At 37.6% G+C, this 13,315-nt stretch overlaps 1 protein-coding gene across 1 annotated transcript in view; it reads left to right on the top strand.

Moving 5' to 3' along the window:
- SCN9A (sodium voltage-gated channel alpha subunit 9) overlaps positions 1-13,315 on the top strand; it is a 190,453-nt gene that overhangs the window by 58,549 nt on the left and 118,589 nt on the right. The gene's annotated exons all lie outside the window — the stretch shown is intronic.

The following is a 13,315-nucleotide window of genomic DNA, read 5'->3' as shown; positions in this document are numbered from 1 at the left end:
ATCTAATTTATATTTGTATTTTCCATTTTTTTAAGTACCCACCCCCATTGTATAAGCTACAGACTCACAAAGCCTGAATCTGTCCCTGAATTGTGGGAAGTGGAGAGGCACCCAGATGTTCTCACTAAGAAAACAAATAGGTAAAATGTCTGGCAATGTAAATTGGAGTGTTAGGTGTCAGGCAGAAGTTCAGATTAGACGTATTTATAGCAATAGGGTGGCGTAGTGGTTAAGTGCTACGGCTGCTAACCAAAGGGTTGGCAGTTCGAATCCGCCGGGCGCTTCTGGGAAACTCCATGGGGCATTTCTACTCTGTCCTATAGGGTCGCTATGAGTCGGAATCGACTCGATGGCACTGGGTTTGGTTTTGGTTTTTTTTATAGCAATAGGAATGGATGTTAAAACCATAGTGCTTAGTGGGGGGAGAAAAGAAACATTTACATTTACAAAACATGTAAATTAAAAATACATGCATCCAAGATAATATTCAATATGCAAGAAAACATACCAGCAAAAAGATGCACAGTAAACACGTTAGGATGGTTGCCTTAGAATGGGGGTGGAAAGTGGGTAGAGTGGTCAGAAATACAATATGGAAGTGATGTTGAAAAATATAATGATGAAGAGAGGCTTTGCGTGGTCAGTGCCAACAGTGGGCCATGAACTGTGGAGTGTAACTCTCTACACTAGAGCTTGAGGTGCAGGAACTTGGGTTAATATAATCTGCAGTATAGTTAAATTATTATTTAATCTTTACAAGGAAAATAAATTTGGGGAAAGCATTTTATTTTAAATTAGAATATCTTGAGATTAAATTCAGGAATAGTATCTGAAGAGTTCACAAAGTTATACATTTCAGATTCCATGGATGGACCAAGCCAAAGATACTTGTTCATTGTTTGGAAAGCTGAGAGCAGTGTAGGCTATCAGACTGGGAACAAACCTGGAATTGAAGGAGATAGACCCTGTTACATAGCAGGCACTTAATAAATAATTATACGAATGAAGAGTGACAACAGAGCTGATGTGTGGGGATAAAAGCCAGAGTACAAACCAGCTAACTTCTACTCATCTTGTCTAAAGCCTTCCCTGATCAAAATTTTCTTAAATGCAGATCAGGATCCTTTCCTACACGTTCTCATAGCTCCCATAGGATAGGTGATAACCCAATTGTTTACCTGTCCGTATTCCCCAATAGACTGAGCCCCAGAGGCCAAGAACTAAGACTGCCTAGCTTGTATATGTGTTCCCAGTAGCTGGCGTTGGGTCTGACACTTAGTAACTCACTTTTAAAATATTTTTGAAGAATGAATAAAATGGAATGAACAAATTAAAGGCATATCATCATCACATGATTTCACATATGTAAGTCATCTTATGTATAACCTGTTGGGAGTGGTCTTGAAATCAGAATCGCCTTCATTTTGTCTTACTAATTTGAACAGTAAAGGAATTGGTAATATATATGACTTCTTGCTTTAGTGTTTTGTAAGTTAATAAAGCAAAGTCCCTAAAGCATATTCTGTTAATTCTGCTCACAGACCATGAGGATGGCATTTAAGAATAAATATTAATACAAATAATAACAGTGCAAATAATCAGTTTAACCGATGGCTGGTCAGTAATTTGGGATTCATTCCTTAATTTTCAGTTATTGAAGGGTCCTTCAAAAAGAGATGCCTTTGGGAAAAAAAGTAAGTCAATTTTTATACTACAGTATATGCTAAGGAAATTCAGGAACGGTGTTTCCTATGCAACAAAGAATAAATTCCATCTGCTTTTTAAAAAAAAACTGAGAATATTTACCTTATCAATAAAGCCACTCAAGTGTTGTAGACTGAAATGACAGAAAGGCAAAATTAGAAGAAATCAAGTGTGTATTTAGAAGCAATGACGAAGGGTTCAGGAAATTATACAAACTGAAATTCATTCATTCATTTTGTTCTACATAGTTTTAAAATTCACAAGACATCATTATTGCTTTGTGTAGTAAGTTTTTGCCCTGTAGGGTCAATTTTCACTTAGATGTCCGCATATATTTACCCATTTTGATGTTCTTCATTTCTTTTTGCATTTTCATTCTTCAGTTTAGAATCTTTTCCGTCTGCCTAGAGAACTTCCTTTAGTGTATATTTTAGTGCAGTGATGAATTCTTTCAGTTTGTGTTGTCTGAAAATATTTTTATTTCACATTAATCTTTCAATTTTTATTGTGTTTTAAGTGAAAGTTTACAAATCAAGTCAGTCTCTCATACAAAAATTTACATACGCCTTGCTATAAAAAAAAAAAATTTTTTTTTTATATATACTCCTAGTTGCTCTCCCTCTAATGAGACAGCACACTCTTTCTTTCCACCTTGCATTTCCATGTCCATTCAGCCAGCTTCTGTCCCCCTCTGCCTTCTCATCTCCTCTCCCCTCCAGATAGAAGCTGCCCACAGAGTCTCATGTATCTACTTGAGCCAAAGAGCTCACTCCTCACCAGTATCATTTTCTATCTTATAGTGCAGTCCAATGCCTGTCTGAAGAGTTTGCTTTGGGAATGGTTCCTGTCTTGGGCTAACAGAAGGTCTGGGGATCATGACCTCTGGGGTCCTTCTAGTCTCAGTCAGACCATTAAGCCTGGTCTTTGTACAGGTATTTGAGGTCTACGTCCCACTGCTCTCCTGCTCCTTCAGGGATTCTCTGTTGTGTTCCCTGTCAGGGCAGTCATCGGTTGTAGCCAGGCACCATCTAGTTCTTCTGGTCTCAGGCTGATGTAGTCTTTGATTTTATGTGGCCCGTCTTGTGTCTTGGGGCCATAATTACTTTGGATCTTTGGTGTTCTTTATTCTCCTTTGCTCCAGGTGGGTCGAGACCAATTGATGCATCTTAGATGGCCAGTTGCTAGCCTTTAAGCCTCCAGACGCCACTCTCCAAAGTGGGATGCAGAATGTTTTCTTAGTAGATTTTTCACATTAACCTTTTTAACTGTTTATGAAGTATAATATACTTAGAGAAAAATGTGAATATCCAAAATATATACTTTCAGTGGATTTTTCACGAACTGAACAAACCCGTGTAACCAGCACTGAATAAAAACAACCCTGTCGCTCTAGCAGGATATTTTCACTCTCTAACATTCTAGCTTGTCAGGGAAAGCAAAGACTAAAAAATCGAGTGGCAGGTCTAATTTGTAACAGGCTGAGGATACACCTACCCTTCAGGATTTCACAGTCTTCAAAAAAACTTTAGACACGTATGTTGTTATGGTAAATTGATCTGGATTTATGGGCAGTAGTTAAGTGATGACACAGATAAGTGCGTCTAACATACCGTGTCAGAGAAAGCTCCTCAGTGCTGATGAGGCTTAAGCGATGACTAGGAGGTAGCAGGGCCAGAGGGTTAGGGAGGGGTGGACGATAAGAACATTCCTCGAAGCAGAAACACAACATGAGCAAAGAGATGGGACACTGGAAGGAACGGATTATTTATTTTTACTGCAGGTACCATTAGACCCAAATTTCAGTAATTTTAATTATTTGTCCTGAACCAGAAAAAAAAAAAAAATTTTTTTTTTTTTTTAAATTCAGAGAGTTATGATATACACTCACTTCCACTACCCCTACTTGCTATCCTACGTGTAACATTACAGCCTTTTTCTCATCAGCATGCATGAGTCAGCCACTGTGCCAAAGGAGGGTTACTTTAAACTACCTTGCCAGGGAAATAAAAAAAAAAGTAGACTGGATAAATCCGTAGTGAAGATAAGCAACAGATCGATAAGTAAGGTTGTACTATATTTTGTTAATGTTCAATGCTGGATGCCATAATAAACAATATAACATAAAAAGCAAATAGAGACGTTGTATTCAAATGAGGATTTTTTATAGATTCATAAATGGTGCTATATTCAAATCCCTTTTACTCCCTATATTTTATTTGTATAGGTTTTGGTTAATTTTTTAAATTTCAAATAATAAAATAAATAATAACATAAAAGATTATAACCATTGGTTTTACTTAACCTAGACTGGGCAATCAATAGGAGCCCTGGTGGTACAGTGGTTAAGAGCTCAACTGCTAACCAAAAGATCAGCAGTTTGAATCCACCAGCTGCTCCTTGGAAACCCCATGGGGCAGTACTACTCTGTCCTATAGGGTCGCTATGAGTCAGAAACAACTTGATGGCAACCGGTTTGTTTTTTTTATTTTTTTTTTTAGGCTGAGCAAGGGACACGCGAGAGCCTCAGAGGTAGAGCAATTAACACTTTGAAATTAATGCAGTTTTTAGAATTGAAAAAAAATCATACTCAGAAAGCATACGGTCTACCAAATTTAGGGCTGCCTCTTCTATTTCGAGTAGATCATGTGTTAATTTTGATCAAAATAAGAAATTTCAAGACAGCAGATAAAAAGACAAATCAAAAAAACAAAAATGTTTATTGTATATTTGGAGTTCTGGTGGCATGCTGGTTAAGTGTGTTCAGCTGCTGACCAAAAGTCAGCAGTTCGAATCCACTAGCCAATCCTTAGAAACCATGTGGGGCAGCTCTACTAAGCTCTAAAGGGTCACTATGAGATGGAATCAACTTAATGGCAATGTTTTGTTGTTTTTTTTTTTTTTTTTTGTATATTAAATACAGTTGTTGTTAGGTGCTATCAAGTCAGTTTTGACTTACAGCAACCCTGTGTACAACAAAATGAAAGACTGCCAGGTTCTGCACCATCCTCACAATCGTTGTTATGCAGCGACTGTGTCAGCCTATCTTGTTGAGGGTCTTCCTTTCTTTCCCTGACCCTGTACTTTAGCAAGCAGGACTTCCTTCTCTAGGGATTGGTCCCTTCTGATAACATTTCCAAAGTATATGAGACGAAGTCTTGCCATCTTTGCCTCTAAAGAGCATTCTGGCTGTACTTCTTCCAAGACAGATTTGTTCCTTCTTTTGGCAGTCCGTGGTATATTCAGTATTCTTCACCAACACCATAATTCAAAGGCGCCAGTTCTTCTTTGGTCTTCCTTATTCATTTTCCAGCTTTCGCATGCATATGAGGCTATTGAAAACACCAAGGCTTGGGTCAGGTGCACCTCAGTTCTTAAAGTGACATCTTTGCGTTTTTAAAGGAGTCTTTTGCAGCAGATTTTCCGAATACGTCATTTGATCTCTTGACTGCTGCTTTGTTTATTGGATGGGTTGTAAAGATATTTGTTTTCTTTATGTCAAGGTGTAATCCATACTGAAGGCTGTGGTCTTTGATCTTTATTAGTTAGTGCTTCAAGTCCTTTTCACTTTCAGCAAGCAAGGTTGTGTCATCTGCATAACACAGGTTGTTAATGAGTCGTCCTCCAATCCTGATGCCCCATCCTTCTTTTATAGTCCAGTTTCTCAGATTATTTGCTCAGCATACAGATTGAATAGGTATGGTGAAAGAATACAACCCTGACTCACAGTTTTCCTGACTTTAAACCAATCAGTATCCCCTTGTTCTGTCTGAACAACTGCCTCTTGATCTATGTAAAGAGTTCCTCATGAGCACAATCAAGGTTTCTGGAACTCCCATTCTTGGCAGTGTTATCCATAATTTGTTGTGATCCACACAGTCGCATGTGTTTGCATAGTCAATAAAACACAGGTAAACATCCTTCTCGTATTCTCTGCTTTCAGCCAGGATCCATCTGACATCAGCAATGATATCCCTGGTTCCACACCCTCTTCTGAAACTGGCCTGAATTTCTGGCAATTCCCTGTCGATATACTGCTGCAGCCGTTTTTGAATGATCTTCAGCAAAATTTTGCTTGCGTGTGATATTAATGATATTGTTCCATAATTTCCACGTTTTGTTGGATCACCTTTCTTGGAAATCGGCATAAATATGGATCTCTTCCAGTCAGTTGGCCAGGAAGCTGTCTTCCATATTTCTTGGCATAGACGAGTGAGCACTTCCAGCACTGCATCTGTTTGTTGAAACATCTCAGTTGATATTCCATCAATTCCTGGTGCCTTGTTTTTCCGTGAATGCCTTCAGAGCAGCTTGGACTTCTTCGATCAGTACCATCGGTTCCTGATCACATGCCACCTCTTGAAATGGTTGAACATCGACTAATTCTTTTTGGTATAAAGACTCTGTGTATTCTTTCCATCCTCTTTTGATGCTTCCTGCGTCGTTTAATATTTTCCCCATGGAATCCTTCACTATTGTAACTCGAGGCTTGAATTTTTTCTTCAGTTCTTTCAGCTTGAGAAACGCCAAGTGTCTTCTTCCCTTTTGGTTTTCCATCTCCAGCTCTTTGCACATGTCATTGTAATACTTTACTTTGTTTTCTTGAGCTGCCTTTTGAAATCTTCTGTTCAGTTCTTTTACTTCATCAGTTCTTCCTTTTGCTTTAGCTGCTTGATGCTCAAGAGCAAGTTTCAGAGTCTTCTCTGACATTCATCTTGGTCTTTCCTGTCTTTTCAATGACCTCTTGCTTTCTTCATTTATAATATCCTTGATGTCTTTCCACAACTCGTCTGGTCTTCAGTCACTAGTGTTCAGTGCATCAAATCTATTCTTCAGATGGTCTCTAAATTCAAGTGGGATATACTTAAGGTCATAATTTGGCTCTTGTGGACTTCCCCTGATTTTCTTCAGTTTCAGCTTGAACTTGCATATGAGCAGTTGATGGTCTGTTCCACAGTTGGCCCCTGGCCTTGTTCTGACTGATGATATTGAGCTTTTCCATCGTCTCTTTTCACAGATGTAGTCAATTTGATTTCTGTGCGTTCCACCTGGTGAGGTCCATGTGTATAGTCTCCATTTATGTTAGTGAAAGAAGGTATTTGCAATGAAGAAGTCGTTGGTCTTGTAAAATCCTATCATTCGATCTCCGGCATTGTTTCTATCACCAAGGCCATATATTCCAACCACTGATTATTCTTCATTGTTTCCAACTTTCACATTCCAATCACCAGTGATTATCAATGCATCTTGATTGCATGTTTGATCAATTTCAGACTGCAGCAGCTGAAAAAAATCTTCTATTTCTTCATCTTTGGCCCTAGTGGTTGGTGCGTAAATTTGAGTAATAGTCGTATTAACTTGTCTTCCTTGTAGGCATATGGATATTATCCTATCACTGACAACGTTGTACTTCAGGATAGATTTTGAAACATTCTTTTTGATGATGAATGCAACACCATTCGTCTTCAAGTTGTCATTCCCAGCATAGTAGACTGTATGATTGTCCGATTCTAAATGGCCAATACCAGTCCATTTCAGCTCCCTATTGCCTAGGATATCGATGTTTATGTGTTCCGTTTCATTTTTGACCATTTCCACTTTTCCTAGATGCATGGTTTGTACATTCCAGGTTCCGATTATGAATAGATCTTTGCAGGTGTTTCTTCTCATTTTGAGTCCTGCCACATCAGCAGATGAAGGTCCCAAAAGCTTTACTCCATCCACATCATTAAGGTCGACTCTACTTTGAGGAGGCAGCTCTCCCCCAGTCATCTTTTTAGTGCCTTCCAACCTGGGGGGTTCATCTTTCAGCACTGTATCAGACAATGTTCCATTGCTCTTCATAAGGTTTTCACTGGCTAATGCTTTTCAGAAGTAGACTGCCGAGTCATTCTTTCTAGTCTGTCTTAGTCTGGAAGCTCAGCTGAAATCTGCCCTCCATGGGCGACCCTGCTGGTATCTGAATACCGGTGGCATAGCTTCCAGCATCACAACAACACAGAAGCCCCCAGAGTACCAAGCAACATTTGGATGATACCCACAGTGTTCCCAACCCTCATTCTGAAGTTGATAATCCTATTTATTTGAGTGGTCTCTGGCTCTAAGACTCACTGTTCTTCTTGTTAGTGCTGTCGAGTCAACTCTGACTCATGGTGACTCCATGTACAACAGAACAAAATGGTGCCCACTCCTGTGTCATTTCACAATCATTGATATCCTCAAGTCCATTGTTGGTGACCACTGTATTTTGAGTGTCTTCAAACGTACGGGGCTCATCTTATAGCACTATAGCAGACAATGCTCTGTTGTGATACATAGGGGTTTTATTGGCTAATTTTTAGGATCAGATCACCAGGCATTTCTTTCTAGTCTGTCTGGAAATGCCACTGATTCCTGTCCACCATGGGTGACCCTGCTGGTATTTGAAATACTGATGTCATAGCTTCCACATCATAAAAAACTGTCATATGGGTGGTGGCTAAGACTCACTAGATACCATTTAAGCATGATACAGGATTTCCAAACAGATGTTGGGAGTTCATACTAAAAAGTAAATGTTGAGTCTCCCATCTCTTCTGATGATGTGTTTCCTTTTTTTCATGGGATTTGAGATGTTATGAAAGGAAACATTGGAAAGGGAATGTCATGGAACACGGGAGAGGATTTTAAAATGTCATGGGGCCTTTGTGACTTACATAGTAAAACCTGTGTAAAATGGAAACCTGTCAGAGAAGGAAAACGCAAATATTTTCTTCTAATAGAATAGAAAAGTGGTAGGACTGCACCCTGTCAAAGGTGGAAAACTTTCAAGACCTGGAAAAACAAGGCAGCCCTGTTGAGTTGTGGCTCTCACAGGATTCACTGTATGAGCCATGATTAATTGTATCCCTTCAAGGCCTGGGTGAAGCAGCCTATTTCCTTGCTTTGATTGTATTATCAAGCGTCAGGTGTTCCCAGTGTCGTTAAAATGAGAGTTTCTGAGCTAAATAGCCTTCCATCATCCCTGTATTATCTTCAGTTCCCAAAGAACCACAGAAACAAAAAGAGATCCCGTTATATTCTCAATAACATCATTAAGACTGTGTCTTAGTTATCTAGTGCTGCTGCAACAGAAATACCACAAGTAGATGGTTTTAACCAACAAATTTATTTTCTCACAGTTTAGGAGTCTAGACATCCAAATTCAGGTTGCCTGTTCTAGGGGAAGGCTTTCTCTCTCTGTCAGCTGTGGAGGCGGTCTTTGTCTTTTCTGAGCTTCTGGTTCTGGGCAATGTTCATGTGGCTTGCCAAGTCTCTTCCCTCCGTCTGCTTCCTAACTTGCTTGTTTAATCTCTTTTATATTTCAGAAGAGATTAACTTAAAACACACCCTATGCTATTCCTGCCTCATTAGCATAAGAAAGACAACCCATTCCCAAATAGGATTATAACCACAGGCATAAGAAAACTCATAGTGACCCTATAGGACAGAGTAGAACTGTCCCATAGGGTTTCCAAGGAGTGGCTGGTGGATTCCAACTGCTGACCTTTTGGTTAGCAGCCAAACGTTTAACCACAGGCATAGAGGTTAGGAATTACAACGCACGTTTTTGGGGAACACAATTTAATCCATAGCAGACTGGTACATAATTAAGCCATAATTTAACAACTGAAAAATTATTTAGTATGCTTAACGCTATCAAGGTAGTTAAACCGTCCTTATTCTAAAAGGAAACACACACACACAGAATCTCTCAGAGATATACTTTTTAGTCTACCGAGTCATAGTGATCCTCAAGCATAATTAGGACTCAGACATTGTGACTCCACTGTAGTTCAATGTTTATAAGCTCTTCCCTGACCCAAGAGAGCACATTTGCAGAAGATTATGCTCCCAAGCATAATGACTTAAAAAAAAAAAAATTGATTAGCCTTTCCAGCAGATCCCTTATTGATCAAAGCAATACATTTTGTATTGTGTGAAATGTAATTTTTATATATTAATTATAGCCTGTTTCAACTAAAAGTTTCTAAAGTTTGTAGGTCTGTTATCACCTAGATACTTGATACATAGTATAGATAATAGCAGTGTATTTACATGATGAATTCAAATTACTGAGACTTTCTTAATTTTAAATAATATTAATGTAATTGTGATTTTTTAAATAATTTTTTATTTTAGAATAGTTTTAGATTTATATAAAATTGTGAATGCATAATTCCCAGATACCCCACATCAGTTTTCCACGTTAGTAACATCTTACATTGGTATTACACATTTGTCACAATTAATGAAGTCATATTCAGATTTCCTTAGTTTTTACATAATGTCCTCTGTTCCAGGGTCCCTTCCAGGATACTGTATTGAATTTACTGTCATGTCTCTGTAGTCTCCTCTTGATTGTGGCAGTTTCTTAGGCTCTCCTTGGTTTTGATGACCTTGACAATTTTATAGAAAAATAAGTACTGATCAGGCATTTTGTAGAATGTTCCTGATGTAGGATTTGTCTGAAGTTTTTCCCATGGTTAGACTGAAGTTATGAGTGTTTGAGAGGAAGATCATACAAGTAAAGTATTTGATTGTCATCACATCATAATCGAGGTACGTATTATTAACATGACTTATCACTGTTGATTTAACTGCGGTATATTTTTAATTTGTTTTTAATGCTTATGTGTAGATTCCCTGGTACTTTGAGAATGCTTTACAAAAGAATGACACCCCAGCCAAGATTTTACCAGTGGGAAAAATAGCACTGTCTGTTTTTAGGGAAGTGATATTTCAAAGCAATTGTTTATTTGACAACCGTGAGCATCAGTAAAGCATTCTATTCTACTTACTTTTACATGTTTCCACTGTCCTAAGTGATTCAGATCTGACCTAATTTCATGCAGATTTTGGAAGGGCTTCAAAATAGTGTATTTGACCAATTTCAATTTTATATAAATACAATTTATCTACAGATCAGAAACTCAGCGGTGGAATGTAAAACAGTCTGATATTATTTCACGGGTATGAGCATGTAACTGTTCTTCTGCGACTTGAAATAAGGAAATGCCATTTCTTAGTCCCTGTAATGATCATTAAAGAAACAAGAAATTAAAACTTTACTTGCTTTCTGCAGATGTCCAAAGTTGTCAAATGGAACTTGCTCTTTAAAGGAACTCCCTGGGAAGTATTTTTTGAGAACAATGAATGCCATTATAGACTTCATATGTAAGATAAAGTAAACTGGTAATAGGCATTATAAAAACAATTTACACATGGATATACCAGTGGAACCAGTACACAGACAAAGAACATTTCTAGCACCTAAGAATTCTCCCCCGTGCCCTTTCCTGGTAAAGTACTTTTGTAAGGTAATAGCGATTCTGACTTTTGCTTCTTTTCAGAAAATATTCTATTGCTGTTTTTACTTTGACAATCATGTCTTTAATTACCAATAATTTTTATTGATTTTGTTATTGTTCCCTTTTTTTATGGCAGCCTTTTTTAATGGTTTGCTAAATTTCTTTTTTTCTTCTAGAGTTAAGAATTTGGTCTATTCCATCTAAATTCTTCAATTTTACATTTAGTGGTTCTTGGTTACCAATGAATCCTTGATAATCCATTAATCTTTATGAATGAAAGACTAAATTACTGTTGGTCAGGGTTGCTTCTGTCTTTATATAGGTTTGTTTCCCAAACAAACCCTACCTTGAAAGGGAGGGCTGGCTGACTGTAAGCTCTATGTGGTGGTGTCTAGTGTGTACATAGGCAGGCTCCATCTTAGGATGTATGGAAAAGGATTAGGTAGGAAGTGTCCACTTTTCCCTTACCTCCATTCTGTTTCTACCTGATATGGGAATGGTTGTATTCCAAAGTACCACCACACCAGGTTTCCTACCTTAAATCATTTACAGATTATTTCTTAGGTTTTAGCATAGAGATAAATCCCATCACTTTGTTTTGAATGTAGAGGTGGGAGTGGGGGCATGTGACCTGAAATTGGTTGAAGAGACAATCCTTGGGCTAATGAACTTATTTTCTGCCCTACTTCCCATATGTGCTCTCGAAATGTCACATTTCTGTGACTTCTCTGCTGGGAAGAAATGCTTCTTTCTCTGTTCTAACCTTCTCAGATGAGTCTTCTGGGCTGTGGCCTCTACTCTGGTCTCCTCACAATGGTAATCCCATCTGCTGTCTGTTCTCCAGGTATTTATGGAAAGTCTTTAGTTTCTTCCAACAATTTTCAGCGATGTCATGAAACTAATTTCCTACATTATCATCTTTCTTGTTAATGCAGTGGAGTGATAAATGTGCAGGATAAGACCACTGTTATGAAATAAAATCTAACATTGCTTTGACTAGAAGCATACATTTAAAAAAAAAGATAGATACATAGGTAGAAATATGAAAATCAAAAAACCTATTGCCATCTAATTGATTCCAACAGATAGCGACCCTACAGGCAGAGTAGAACTGCCTCATAGGGTTTCCAGGGAGCAACTGGTAGATTTGAACTACCAACCTTTTGGTTAGCAGCCGAGTACTTAACCACTGCACCACAGGAGCTTCAGATAGAAGTATAGATGGTAAAAAAAAAGAGTTCCAAATAAATATTTTCACTTCTGCGTTAACTGTAGGAATGTTAGATACAAGAGTAACATGCTAACTTTTTTATTTTCAGTGGCTGTCTTAAGTATCCTCTGATATAAGATTACTGGTGGATAGGCAAAATAATCGTAAGAACACAAAAGTATTGCCTTTTTGTGCAATGTTGTGGTCTCACACCAAAGAAGAGGTAACCATACTAATATTAATAAAATATATATATATATATTAATAGCAGGTGGAAATATGATAAGAATAGATTTTTCAGAACTGTAAATTAAATGTGAAAAGAAAAATGTTACTTTCATTGAATACATGCAGTTCAGATCAAATAATTTTAAGTGTTTCTTTTCAAGATACATTTCTTTTTTCTGGATATAAAAGCCTCACATTTTTGTTACACAAAAATTAAAAACTAAAGAAAGTACAAATAAATTAATAAAAATAACACGCAAACCCTGATCTCAGGATAAAAAAAAATCTCAGGATAACTATTGTTAAATCCATTGTGTATTTCAGACTTTCTGTATACATAAAAATTTGTGATTAATATATGTGTGTGTGTGCGTGCGTGCACACATGTAATCTTCATTCCATTAAACTATCCACTGAAACATAATTCAGTATGTATTCTTTGAAAACACTCTTTAAAAGTTGCTCAGTATTCCATCATGTGTTCATTTTTCATTTAATGAAGTCCTGACTCTTAGACTTTTGAATCGATTACAGTTTTTCAGTATTATGAACACATCACAGTAAACATCTCTATAAATATTTTAGAACAACTACAGTTACTGCCTTTGGATAAATTCCTAGAAGGGAACTTGTTTGCAGTAAAAATGAATCCAGATATTTAAGGCTTTCAGTACATATTGCAATACTGCCCTCAAAAAGTTTGTCCACATTTTTATTCTCAGAATCAGAATTGGGGGCAGTGATTTCCCCACACCCTCTCTAACATTGGTATCTTTCTTGTTAAACATTTGCTTGTTGTTGTTGTTGTTAGGTGCTGTCAAGTTGGTTCTGACCCACGACCCTATGC

Source organism: Elephas maximus, chromosome 6 (genome assembly GCF_024166365.1).
Source record: "Elephas maximus indicus isolate mEleMax1 chromosome 6, mEleMax1 primary haplotype, whole genome shotgun sequence".
NCBI classification, from domain to species: domain Eukaryota; kingdom Metazoa; phylum Chordata; class Mammalia; order Proboscidea; family Elephantidae; genus Elephas; species Elephas maximus.
This window is presented reverse-complemented; position numbering and strand designations above follow the sequence as displayed.